General features: G+C 39.9%; 1 protein-coding gene across 2 annotated transcripts in view; it reads right to left on the minus strand.

Moving 5' to 3' along the window:
- The window catches only part of tmem198ab (transmembrane protein 198ab), a 41604-nt gene that overhangs the window by 8997 nt on the left and 18115 nt on the right, over positions 1–14492 (minus strand). The window lies entirely within an intron of this gene.

The following is a 14492-nucleotide window of genomic DNA, read 5'->3' on the forward strand; positions in this document are numbered from 1 at the left end:
TCCAAGACAGGATTTTAGGATGTGGGGGAGAGGGAGATTATCATCTTGAATGAGCACCAACTATATGATGCCATCATTTCAACATGGAGCAAAATCTCTGAGCAATGGTTCCAGCACCTTGTTGAATCCATCCGATGAAGAATTAGAGAATCTCTGAAGATAAAAGGGAGTCCAAACCCAGAACTACTGATGTTTTCTGCCCAAACTACTTGAATTGACTGAGCTGATACAATATACATGTGCTGCAAGCAGGCTGGATCTAAGCATTCTTATCCATTCAAGCGACCTCAGCTCTGCCTGTACAACCTCTATAAGCATCCTCATACATTATCGGTTTATATTTGTTTATCTGTAACAATGCAGTGATTCATTGCGTTTCATTAAGTGATCAATCTTCCCAAAGGCTTCACCAGCCACTGCTTTGTTTACTTTCCTCGTCTGCATTCCAGTGCAGGCCTCTGTTTGAAGCTCAGGTAAATAAATTCGCCTTGCCTTTGTCCTTCTTCGCGCCCGTCCTCGTTTGTTCTTTATTGTTTTCCTCTGCGTCTGACTGTGCACACCTGTCAGCAACCACCAGCCTCGACTTCCTTCTAAATCACTCCCACCTCGTCTTTCACCTCATTTCCTGCTGCCTCCATTATTCAAATCTCTGTCTGTCCTTGCCTGCTCCCTCCACGTCCCGTCTAACCTTTCATTCATGTGTTTTAGTCAATATAACTCTCACGCTAATAAAATGCTTCATAGTAGTGTTGCTAATCTAAAAGCATGCACCTATGCACAAGTCACAAACTATTTAATTCACAATACACATACAGCTGCTGTAAAAGGATGTACACATCCGTTAAACAAATCCCCTCCTCTTTCACCTCCTTCCCACGCCTCCTCTCTCCTCCGGCTGTTTTCGTCCTCTCCATCTCAGGGCAAGTTCAGTCCGGTTGTGGAAGGTTTCTGGGTCAGAGGTGCTTATGTAACTCCTGTCTGGGGAACTTTACTCTCCTATTCATGAGCTCTCCTCTCCTTTTCCTCTTGCCTGCTTTGTTTCCCTTCTCGCCTTCAGTACCTCTAGCTCCCGTCCGCTCCCTCTCGATCACCTGGTTTGGGTGCCACTCCTTTTCCCAGCCTTCCCCCACTTGCGTCATTCACTTTCCTCCCTCAGGATTTGATTAATTACCTCCCTGAGGTTATGAAGGGGTTGATAAAAAAATAAAAATAAAAAAAACATAACTGGAAGTGAAAACTGCATTGGCATGTTTGACAAAGTGCTCAAGACTGGAGCCAAGTACTAAAACATTATTATCTCTGGCTCCTGTTGCTCTGCATTTGACCTTTGATCTCTCTCCTCGAACGGCAAAGTAATTTTGTAAAGTGTCAGAACTTTTCTGCATAACGTGGAAGCACTTTCACATTTAAGGAAATTAACTCTTGTCCTAAAAGTTTTTGCTGCAGTGCTTGGATTAGAATAAAGTTAACAAGTACAAAAAGTACAACGTATTTACAATGCAAGATGGGGAAATTACCATGAAACTGAACAAGTTACTTCAAAGGTACTCACATTATAATTTATGTTCCCATTCTTGTAAAATACAAGAAGTTGTGCAATACCTAAATTTAATTACACAGGTTGTTGATCAATGGTCATGACAATTTGCATATTAATGATCAAGGAACTGACCTCACAGCCCATTGTTCATTCAGTGGGCAAGGTTTAGTTATTGTGCAAATGTACTGTTTCTGAGGTCGGAGAAACCTGCAGTCAGCTGAGACTGAAGAAGTCACTTGGATGAGTGATGAAACGTTTCTCCCACTGAAAACGTTACGTCCAAATGAACAGAATCAACTTTTGGGGTTAATTACACAGTACTTTAATATATTTACAGTATAATTATTTCTTCGTTTCTTGTCAAATAAAACTGGATTTGTTATCATCATAATTTAGTGCGAGTCACCTACACAATATTTGTATGTAAATACAATTACATTGTGATTTTAAAATAAAGTTGAATTCTATTGAATTACAAGAAAATTATACCCTTAGCCTAATTATATAGTGTCACCTACAATTATTAATTATATACTACAGTATACCCCCGTGAAGTCGCGGTTCAAAGTTCACTGCCTCAGTCTCTTGTGGATTGTTCTTGTTTGTAGAAACGCTCGCAAATTTGCAGAAACCGCAAATATCCTCCATAAATTTTTTATGGCAATATCTATTTTTCCATGCATTTTAATGCTAAATTATTGAGAATTAATTTACTAAATAAATAATACATTTAAATCAAGTAAATTCGGTTAAATGTTCTGTTCTGTCAAAAACACAGCTTGGAAAAAATGCCTTTGAGAGGCGGTAGGTTTCAAAGTAGCCTATCCTATTGCATCAGATGCAGTCCACCATTCCCACATCATAAAAGTTTACCGCGTGTAGCTATCTTGAGTGTTTCGCTTTATGTTTTCATGTTTTTTATATGCATTTAAACCCCTGAGATGCCACATATTTAGGGTTTAAACTATAACAATAGTTCACTCTGGGATTTTTTACTCTTTGCTTTATTAAGATGTTTTATGTTTGAGATTTGGTTCTTCTAATGTTGTTGAGTTTAAGGTTTCCCCAGTTATGTCTGCATTTGCTTTCCCTCTGTGTGTCTTGCTCCCCCTCCCTCTGTGTCTTGTCTTAGCCGTGTGTTAGTTGTTTCCATGTTTTCCTCCTTGTGTCTCATCCTTGGCTCCCCTGTCTGTCATGTGCATCCATGTGTGTTCTCACCAGCCCGTGACGTCTCTCGTCCTCTCTGTGTCGCTTGCTATCACCCCAGTTTCTCCCCAGGTCCCAGTGTCAAGCCCATGTGTCTTAGTCTGCGTCTGAGTGTGTTTCCTGTTTTATTTTGACAGTCTCTCATCTCATCGGTTCAGTGTGTTCAGTTTCGCTTCACCTGTAATATCAATTCTATTTTCCCCATGTTCACAATTGCATGTGTTCAGTATCTTAGTTTTCCCAGTTTAATTCTAGGCTACGTCCATACGTACCCGGGTATTTTTGAAAATGCAGGTTTTTCTATGCGTTTGCGCTTTTCGTCCACACGTAAACGGCGTTTTCGATCACTGAAAAATGAGATTTTTAAAAACTCCTGCCAGGGTGAATATTTTCAAAAACTCAGTTTTTGCGTTTACGCGTGGATGAGGTAAACGGAGAAAACGCAGTGTCAAAGGTGTGCGCATTTTTTGACGTCACACTGTGCGCCACGTTACTGTTTCGGTGAAATTAATTTCTACAATGGCGAACTTAGACAAAATACTGTTAATTTTACTCTCTGCAGTGTTTAAATGCTTACATATACACACACAGTTACTGTCCCTCCACACATGCGACTCAGTTCTGCTTCTATGCGCCATCTTTGTTTACGCTTTCCCACCCAGACTTATTGACTTCTGATTGGCCAACATTTCTACACAGATAGTAATATAGCGCCACCTGCTGCTTTGGCATGTTCCTAGCAGCGTTTTCCTTCGTTTTTGGCTTTTATGTGTGGACGGGATTTTTTTTTCTAAACGAAAACGGAAAATCTTCGTTTTCAAAAATACCCGTGTACGTGTGGACGTAGCCCTAGTCAGTTTCCTCTGAGTTGCCTTCTGTTTTTCATTCTTCTTCGGCCTCAAATAAACTGCAAATTTTTCTTTAAGAATCCGGTTTGACTTCCTGCTTCTGCTTTGGTGTTCTCACTATTCCGAACTCCACTCCAATTTATAGGAACACATACATAAAAACCAACAACCAGAACTCCTCCTAGTCCATCACATTGCAGTGCTTTAAGTGATTCTGCCTTCAAACGCTGAGCAGGTAAACATGCTGTCCTACTCACTTTCCCGCAAGGAAGGTGTTTAAAAAAAAAAAATTATAAAAGAAAAGGAATGGAAAGGCTGGACAAACACAGTCCACAACGCTCTCTCACCGAGCAGCTCACAGCAAAAAGCTGTAAATTAGGAGGCAGAAAAGGACAAAAAGCAAATTAGAAGAAGTAAAAAAAAACATGAGAACTGTTCCCACCTGACCACCTTATAGTCACCTGATTTTTTTATGCACAATAACTTTAGTAGGGGAGACCGGGGATAGTTGTAACGTGGATCAGTTGTAACACTTCCAATTTCTCCAATCAGGGCTAAGTTTAAAATGATGTGACTCATCCTGTGCATGCCCAATTCAGTTCTGCTATCAAATGTGAAAAATCAGCACATTTTGTCAAAAACAGACAATTTAACACCAAAAAAAGTCATCTGTATGCCAAAAAGTAAGTTTTTCTACTTTATTTCAATTTCTAATAGCGTTATTTGCTTTGCAGTTAAACTCATCAAACTTAAATTATGTTATTTGTATGTCTATGGGGATATATTCTGTGTAGGTCTTTAGTGCTAATGTTTTAGCCGTTGGCTGTAATGTTAGCTAGTTCATGGCTATAGGAGTCTGGGTCAGTTGTAACAGCAACAGTCTGGGTTAGTTGTAACAATAATGCAGATGTTACAACTTGCCACACTATTACTTTAACTTATATTAAACAAGTTGGGGCAACGACATCAGCAGAGAGAGGTTCACTGGTCACATTTGTATATGCGGTTAATGCCATTGGCAACACAATTCCTCCACTGTTTGTGTTCCCACACATACATTATGCAGACCTCTGTGTCAGAGATGGACCAGTAGGAAATACTGGTAGTGGAAATAAATCAGGATGGGTGCAAGAAACAGATTTCCTCATCTTTCTGAAGCACTTTGCAAACCACACCAAGGTAAGCCATGATAAAAAGTAATGGAATTGCGATGCTGGTGAACAACTACATTTTTTCAGCTTCATTGTTATGTTCAAAATTGGTGCAAGAGTTGTAGGTTCTAATGCCCACTGAGCCAATGAGGCCAAACTCAAGGAAGACCAACCAAAATTAATGAAATATTCAGTTGCAGAAAATTCCAGAATTTGTCTTTTTTGGGGGGTTGGAATATGTTCAAAAGCTAGATTTCTGCATTCTGTCACACACACACAAAGCTACATAAATGGATGTAAGTGCATTCATGTGTTGAATAAACAAAGATTACATGTTAATATTTTGTTAGTACCCTTATTTCATTGTGTTACATTTCACCCCAGGATATGTTACAACTAACCCAGACTATGGGGTTAATTGTAACATTTCACTCTTTGTGTTTGAGGCCATACCATGCAATGGGTAATTGTGCTGCAGAGAAAATAGCTGCACTATTTAATAGCAGAGACATGTAAATACTTTGCATTACATTTTGAATCCACTACCTTAAAAGAGCTTCAATTTACAGACAGAAATGTCAAAAATGTTACAACTATCCCCGGTCTCCCCTACATTTAATGAAGCCATGCAAACTTTAACCTTCATACTATCAATATATTCAGACTTACTTCTTTCCTATCATTCTCAAGTCCTTATACCTTCATACGAAATTATCAGGGCAACCGCATCATCAATTTTACATCCAGTCCAAGCATCAAAACCTAAAGCCAAAATCTCATAAACTCTCAGAGCTCTTCATGTGGGAGAGGAGGCCATATCTGCCCCCCAGGCTGACCGTCTTTTCTCTCTCATTACTCACTAATATGAAAATATCGTATCAATTTTCAAAGCACAGTCTAAGGCCAGCAAACTGAGTAGCACTGCCTCATGACAGCATTAAACCCTTAATTTTATAGCAGGCATAATAATGACAGTATGTTTTCAGGTTAATGAATGATAGATGGCTAAATAAACAAGTTCAGCCTTGCTAAAAGCGAATGCTGTTTTATTTTTGTTTTTTTGGGGGGGATTCCAGATGGGCATTTGCATTTTAATAGAACCGTAATGAAGCAGTTGCAAGGAAGAAGATGATGAATAAATGTGCAGTACAGTCCCACAAAAAAAGGGGGGAAAAAAAGGATTTCAGGCACTCATACACGCTCACGCACACACACTCCCTATGATTTTATTTTATCCCCTATTCATCCAAGCATGTCATATTAATAATAATCTTTTGGCAGAGGATTAGGGGGTCATTGCCCAGTGACCCTGCAGCCTGTGTGTGTGTGTGTGTGTGTGTGTGTGTGTGTGTGTGTGTGGAAACAGATAAAGAAAATGTTTCTTTTTTTTTTTTTAATGTGCATCATTAAATGTGATCCTCCTCTAGGAAATGGAAGAAACAAAAGGCACAACAGACCACAGACAGAGGAATTCTTCTGCTTTTGCGGGATTCAACAAAAACAACAACAACCACACCGTTCTCCTCCTCCCACCCTGCTTCCTGTGTGTCGCTATGACAACGGTGGGATGCTGACAGACAGCCGACACGGGTCCTGGTCCGAAGCCTGACCAATAGAAGAGCAGCTTAAACTGCCATAGCAACAGCAAGAGAGCCAATCAATGGCCTAGTCTATTCCCCCGAATGTGTTGCTACACATTAGTGTGTGTGTGTGTCTCCTTGTTGTGAGGATATAAATCCATTCATGCAACTACTATGAGGATTGGACTTCTGTGCTCATAATGTAAATAATTAATAGCTCTCTTAATGAGATCTGAGTATAATCTGAGTATTCGGGATATAAGTGTGCATCAGTGTAACATCCTCTGAATTATAAATAATTATAAATACAATACTCCAGGATGAGCAGCCTCAGTGAACCCAAATGGATTTTTTTGTGTTTTGTCTGTGAAAAATACACAGACAGGTGAAATTGTAGGATTAAAAATGGATGCATCTCGCCAATCTTCAGATATTAGTTTACTTGGGCCCTTGGTGGACAACACAGCCTCAGTTGCCTCAGTTAAAGTCAGAGTTCATGATTCGGGTGCCAAAAAAAATAATGTAAAATAATAATAATAATAATAATAATAATAATTTATCAACAGTAAGAAGGAGACTGGGCAAAAGTGTCCTCCATGGGAGAGTTCAACGCTGTTGTTTCTGTCTTGGATGCAGGTTGCCCTCGTGCTCCTTTCCTTTCATGCAATGAAAGTAAAGGTGAGCCATCTCAGTAGGACATTACATTACCGTGTTACCAAAAAATGTAATGTGATTACACTAATATGTTACTCTGGAACACGTCACATCTAACACTGGTGCTAGGTGAAGAGTGAAGTGCTTTATAAACTCCAATGTATTTACCTTGGCCTAAAGTAGGAGAGGGTAGGAACAGCAGACTAACCTTAAACTTCATCGTGTAGTTTTGGTTAGTTGCATGAGTTACCCGGCATAACAAACATATTTTTAGATAATAAATGTGACTTACATGTAGTCAAAATCAAAACCTGAAAGAAAACTGCCGTTTCTTAAGATTAAAAAAAAATGAAAATTGTGAAATTTAGAGAGATCTAACAGTTACTGGGAGTAACAAATGTGCAAACGTTGGCGCTCGTATCCACTTTTAGAAAGACTGTTTCAGTTATCTGCTGCACTAAATATGCGCATAGGTGATGCCTACAGTCTCATAGTTCGTGATGTTTTCAAACCTAGATTTTTCTGGGTATGTGATGTGAGTGTGCATGTTTTTTTTTTGTTTTGTTTTTTAAACATAAGTAAAAATAATTATATAACACCCTCCACACTGCACCGGTCCCCGTGCTTCTCCATTGTTTTTTAAATGCGGCTCAAGTAGGGCTGATGTTATTCTCTCGCTCTCTGAAGCCTGATGTGAATTCACTGTTCACTGTTCAGTGAATTCACACTGAACATATGGCCTGCTCAGGCCCTACTCGTCTGCATTTAATGAAAAACTTCTGTAACCTTTTGTTGCGCAGCGAGCGGGTCGATCCATTAGCCGTGTTAGGAGGACAAAAAGAAACACGTAAAAGTCCCCAAACAGAGAAATCAATCCCTGCTTTAAACAAGCTGGGTTTTTTTTTTTTTTAAAAACAACCAAACAAAAAAAAATAACAAAGCTGTTTGTTAATCAGTGAGTTAGAGGCTCGATTCGTTCCCTACGCTGACATCATCAGTCTGAACTCGAAGCCTCCTCATGAATAAAGAAACCATGGCTATTAATAAACAGCCTGGCTGAGAAATGCTTGCTGCAAGCACTTATGCTACAGCTCAGCTTCTTTTCTTTCTACATTTAAAAGAAAGAAAAAAAAAGATTCTGGGTCATTACCTGCCGCTTTTCCTGCAAGAATAATGTGACCAAACTGATGTTTTTCAGTGTTTTAGACACGGCACACTGACCGTTTCACAGCAGGCTTATGCAAAAGCCATCAGGTGAAATTCTATAAAGCGCGAGACATCGTTTTGGTCTTGGTGGAGGATGAATGCTTCTGGGTGCGCATACAGTCAGGTCTCAAGTATTTGGACGATGACACGTGTTTATAGTTTTACTTCTGATCACCACCACAGAGGATTTTAAACCAGACGATCAAGAACGATTGCTGGGACAGTTTCACTGCACTGAGAGCTCCTTAAATGAAAATAACTAAAAGGTAGCCATGATCTGCAAATATCTGAGCTTTGTTTGAGAGAATTATATTAATAACTACAAGTTTCTTCCCAGCACTTGGTACTGAGACTGAAATGCAAAAACTGGTTGTTTGTTGGTAACGCGCCTCCAAACTGTTTGCTGTAGAAAATAGGCCTGTACTACAAAGCAGGACTTTGGCTTATCCAGGTAAGTACAAGGTTAACTCTGGGCTTTCTGTACTACAAAGGTGCATCACTTCTCACTGCTGTACAAAGCCATGGTAATCTAACCTGCTCCTGAGCAGATCATGCTTGAGATTAGAGATCAGCAGGTATAAAATCACCACCTACTGACCAATCAGCTCTCTGGAAAATAATGGCACCATTCCTGAAAGGTCCCTCAGACTCCTGTGTTTGGATACTAGGAGGGTTTAAAGTTTTCGTCTTTCCTGGTCTCTCTGTTGCACCATCCTTTTTCCCTGCTGCTACTCCTTTGCTCATCTTTCTAACTGCTAGCTTAATTTCCTTCATGCTATTAACTTAAGAAGGGACGTTCTGTGTACTGTAGCCAATTGAGCTGCTAGCCTAGTCTCTTTCACATTTCTGGTGCTTTGTCTATTTTGTTTAAGTTTGTTTAGAATGAAGGTTAGCAACTTCAAACTCAGGTGTGGCATCCTCTTTATATGTTGCAGTTATCAAGATTATCTATTGCCTGTTTAGGTAACTTCCTTGACCTCACCAATCCTTTAATATCCCAGCTGGAGAAGAAGAGTCAGATGAAGAGTCAAAGCTTTATTACCAATGCGCATTGAGAGATCTCATTACATGCAGCTACAGCAAGCATCAGGTGGCTCTATGTCAGCCTATGTTTGAAGGACATTGCAGCTGAGAATAAAGAATCAAAACTAAAACTGTCTTTTAAACATTAATTTAATTACATACTGAATTATAGACCATCAGACTCTCTCTAGTCTTAATGATGGAACTGTGATATTGATCGTCTGTCAACTCACGCAGATGGCAATTATTCCGGATTTCTTTCCTGACTACAAATCGGGTAAACTTTATTAACATAGCAACTCTTTCAGTCCTACTGAAAAAGCTCACACTTTTAATAATGCATTACTCTACAGTCCTTTTCCTCTCACACACAGGGCAGTGTTGCTTTCAGTCTATATAGCATGTTCAACATTTTTATATATTTTTCTCACATTATAATTTCACCTTCTTTTTCAGTTTAAAAAAAAGGGGGGGGGGGGGGGGTTGGTGAGGATCCTAAATGCAGGACGCAAAGGCAGAGTTCAAAAGCAACCACTAAAAGTTCACACATGAATACAAATCAGAGGAAAAACAGAGTCCAATATATCAAGAAACAAAATCCAGGCAGCACAGGAAAAATGGCTATGATGTAACAAGGAGCAACAAGAGACCGAGGAAATGCATATACAGCGAGACACGCAAGGCAATCAGGGGGAAGTGGAAACACCTGGGGAACCAGACACAGCTGAAGAAATCAAAGACACAGGAAGTAAAGCTCAAAGCAAGGACTCAAAAAAATAAGACAGAGAGACTCCTAACACAGAGGCCTCGACATAACCGCAAGATACGAGAAGACACCAGGGAGGCTAGGCCAAACCAAAGAATCAAATATTAATAACCAATTTACCATCCAGAATACCACGTAACAAGATCACCAGCTGAGGATCTTAAAGAGTAACAAGGAAACTCAAAGTAAAATTCAGAAAACTTCAAACATAACAAGACCCACAGACAGTAAAAGCGGCACGCCGAGATTAGATGCTACCGCACCAACGGGAGAAACGTCGCGCGCCTGGTCGGTAGGGATGGGTATCGAAAACCGGTTCTTGTTGAGAACCGGTTCCCACTGTTTCAATTCCTTGGAATCGTTTGCCACTTTTAAAAACGATTCCCTTATCGATTCCAGTCGCCCCGAATGACGTCATCACGTTGAGTAGCGTCTTTTACCCAGTAGGAAACACGGCGCCTGAGCGGCACAAACGCTCAAAAGTTTGGTTACACTTTATGAGAAAGGATGACAACAGGGCAACGTGCAATACTTGCAAAGTAGAGATTTCATCAAAGGGAGGAAACACTACGAATATGCAAAAGCATTTGCTCAAAAAACACGCGATTGCTTTCAACGAATGTCGTGTTTTTGATCCGCTCCGGACTAGCGAAGCTCAACCCAGCAGCAGCGGTAGCGTTTCCACGTCCTCTCCCGTTAATACTGCAGGTAACTAATCAATTAGCATTGCATATTATGTTAGCGCGATTTACCTTATTACAAAACCTGCTATTACTGTGCGTTGCATTTAGATAACCATGATGAGAGAGACAGAGTCTGGCTGGCTCAGATGCTGGCAGTTCTCGCTGCAGTCTACCGGTAGCGTCTCCTTTCAGGCCAGGATAGACGAATGTCACCGAGCAGTGATTAAGTTTGTGGTCAAAGGTTTGCACCCATTTGCCACAGCAGATGCCCCCGATTTTTGGTAAGTGAATGTGTTTAATTGTAGGCAGGGACATTACTGGATATTCTTGTGTAATTGCTACAGAATAATTTATGTTAAACTTTGTTATTGCTACAGAAGAATATTTATTTTATTATTTTACATTTACAATTTTTTTTCCCGGGGACCCTGTGACACCCCATTGAAGAGCCATAGGCTGTGGATCTCTTAAGATCTCACTGTTGGGTTTGTAAGGCCATGTTACTCCTAAATTTCTATCTTGTTCAAAGAGAAGATATAAAACAAAGTTCTAAGCTAATCGACTTTAGTGTTCTCCTTTTTAAAAAAAAAAAGAATCGATAAGAGAATCGATAAGGAATCGAATCGTTAAAATCTTATCAATACCCATCCCTGCTGGTCGGACCTGTTGTTATTGATGCCTGCTCTGTTCTGTGAGGGGATGTCCTGCGACAGAGCCTTCACAAATATAAACGTCTGCAGATGGAAATAAAAATGCTCTTGATTGGAACATTTAAGCAGGAGATGTTATTTATGACGCCAAAACCTCAACCTCAGATCCAGTTAGCAGGCTGCACGCTATTGTGACACTGACTAAAGTTAAACTAGCCTAACCTGGATTCACTGACCTAAGTTCAGCTGTTTACAGATTTTTCTTTTCTTTTATTTTTAAAGGGAGTCTGTTGTCAGAAGATTAAAGAGGAGGAGACGGGATTCATGCTGTACTCATGCATCTTAATGAACTCTGAGACAGAAAAGTCTGCAGGGATGAACCTTAAGAAGAAATAAAGCTTTTTAGCTTTTAGCCGATTGATTCATTAGAACCATTTGGTTGTAAGTGGGGGGAAAAAAAACATCCAGTACTTTGTCTGACATTGAAGGATTTCAAAGAATCTAACACACTTGACATTGATTTTATGTGATTTTCTGTCTTCCTCGCCTCATTTTCCTGTCGGTTTTCTCTCACTACCTCAGTACACAGAGGGTTGTGTAGGTTTCATAACTCTGACTCATAAAATCTGCTCATGTTGTGCTGATTTAAAAATACTTCTGTTGTTTTCCCACCTCTGACTATCTGTGCCCGCTTCATTGTTACTGGTTCATACCTGGATGTCAGCAGCGCGTTCACGTACGTGTGTTTGTTTGCACTCATTGACACACTCGGCTTTGTTAATCCCCTCGGGCGAGGTCTCCAAGCCTGTCAGAAGGCTGGGCTTCACCCAATAAGAAACCAGAAACCCAGATGACCTCAGCAGTGCCTGCTTAGCCATATGTTTACAGCGTGCAGCTATAGTGGCCTTACTGCATTAATCCAGTGTTTTAAAGAGCTGGACTGCTGGAGTGAGAGATCACTATGCTTTCAGTGACAGTGAGATACAGATAAGTCCTGATAATGAGGCTTTTTCTTTTAAATCTCACATTATTAGCTGCGGTTTTCAGCTGGATGAACTAAGTATTTATTTGTTTATTTTAAACAGAAACTCACTTCATCACTTGATCCAGACTAGAAAGACTTAAGGGCCTAAAGTTTAATATATTAATGTTATCATTAAAAATTAGATGTTTTATTTTTTACTGAGGCTTCACACGTGACGTCATGCTAACAAATTATTTTGGTTGCCTGTAGTTTTCATGTTTGTCTGCAAATACTCACTAACTACTAGCCAAGTGGTGGCAAAACTCATTATAGTGCAATGAAAACTGAAAATGGAGATGGTTCACCTCCAAAATAAAAGTTGTGCCCCGCACTGCGAGTTTCAAAAGGCGCAACTTTTATTCTGAAGGTGAACCGTCTCAATTTCCAGTTTGTTTTTCACAGTTTCACTACAGCTCAGAAAGTAGCTGGGCAGTATTTACAGTTAAGTCCACCACTTCTAGTCAAACTACAGCTACAAAATTATGCTAGCAACCAATGGAGTCGCCCTACAACTGCCATCAAGGCCCTAGAGTCTGGTCTGTAACCATCACTTCATCACCATGACCTCGCCTGATTCTATAGTGTCACATTAATTCAGTTCAATTCAGTTAAGTTCTACTTAAATAGCACCAAATCATAGCAACAGTCGCCTCAATAATACAGAGAAAACCGAAACTATAAGACAACCCTCTTATGGGGCAAGCACTTGGCAAGAGTGGGAAAGAAAAACTCAGTTTAAAAAGGAAGAAACCTCCTGTACAACCAGGCTCAGGGTAGGGAGGTCATCTGCTACGACTGGTTGGAGGGCAGAGAGACAGGAGGAAAAGACACGCTGTGGAAGGCAGTCAGAGATGATTAATAGCTAATGATTAACCGCAGATTGGTGTATAAACACTAAGTTAACATCATGTTTTCATCATCACCCTCTATGCACTTCCCGTGATTTGCTGCTAGAGGTCAGCATGTGGCTCAAACTATGTTTTGTTTTGTTTTTTTAATCCATTTACTAATATGGTTTGACTATGATCCATAATTAGCAGCTGGAGAACATGAGATTGAACTGAGCTTATCGTTGCTTCCCTCGTGATCAGAGTCAGGGCTTTTCAGAGCAGACAGTTTAGTGCCCAGGGGGAGAGGGTCTGATATTTTCAACTTTAAAGTTTCTTAAAGAGATTTTCACTCGATATCCGAGAGTGTTCTGGCTCGCCGTGGGAGAAAAATGCAGAGTATTCAAGTTCTTCTAGGGACTAAATAAGTCCTTGAAATCTTGGAGAATCCAGATGGGGATGTTTTGGAAGTCATCTTTGTCCACAAGTATTTTTCCTGTGTGAAGTTGTAAAGACTAATCTCACTTCCCTGGTTTCATTTCAGTTGGAAATTACAACTAAAAGCAGCTCAAAGTGGTCTGTGCAACAAGACTAAAACGTCTAAAACAAAGATTTCATGTGTTTTTAACAACGTGCTTTAGTAGGAGAGGACGTTTAGAGGGTGTAAATGTCTACAAGCTCAAACAGCCGAGGTCAAACATCTAGCTTCTGTGATTTGTTTCTCAAACTTATGTCTAAAAATAGAAAGTTTCAAATGAATGTTACAAATTTTCCACTAATTTGGTGCAAAGTGGCATCAGCAGAAGAAAATGGCCTCGACGTGCAAACCTTAAATGACTACACTACATACAAATCGAATGCTTTCTTACCGCTTTATGACACAGTAAAAATCAAAGAAAAGGAACTTTTTTGTCATGTTTTCCTTCGCATTTAAGATTTTCCAATTTTCCTCCACTACTCAGATTGATCTTTAACTCCACGGGTTCATGATGACATGAGATCCTTTTTTCTTTTAAATATTTTAACCTTAAATATCTGGATATGAGGGAGAGAAAATTGGAATATTTTGGTGATTAGGGTCACAATAAAGGGAAATATTTACAGAGAATATCCTGGAAGATTTTGAATAACAGCAGTGTTATGTACCCATGAGACTACTGTACCTACTGGACTTGAAAATTTTCATTGTAATTCACACTCAGGTGCTCTAATGTGGCTCCAGACAAGCTAAAGAAGCTAAAAATCATTGATTCTCTGGGATAACTCTAGTGAGATGTCGCTTACAGCACGAAGACTTTCCACTGTGAACATACGGCTGCGTTAAAGTGCGACAG

This window comes from Mchenga conophoros, linkage group LG23, assembly GCF_057382185.1.
Source record: "Mchenga conophoros isolate Kocher_MC1m ecotype Shallow Benthic linkage group LG23, M_conophoros_male_GT1.1, whole genome shotgun sequence".
Taxonomy (NCBI): Eukaryota; Metazoa; Chordata; class Actinopteri; order Cichliformes; family Cichlidae; genus Mchenga; species Mchenga conophoros.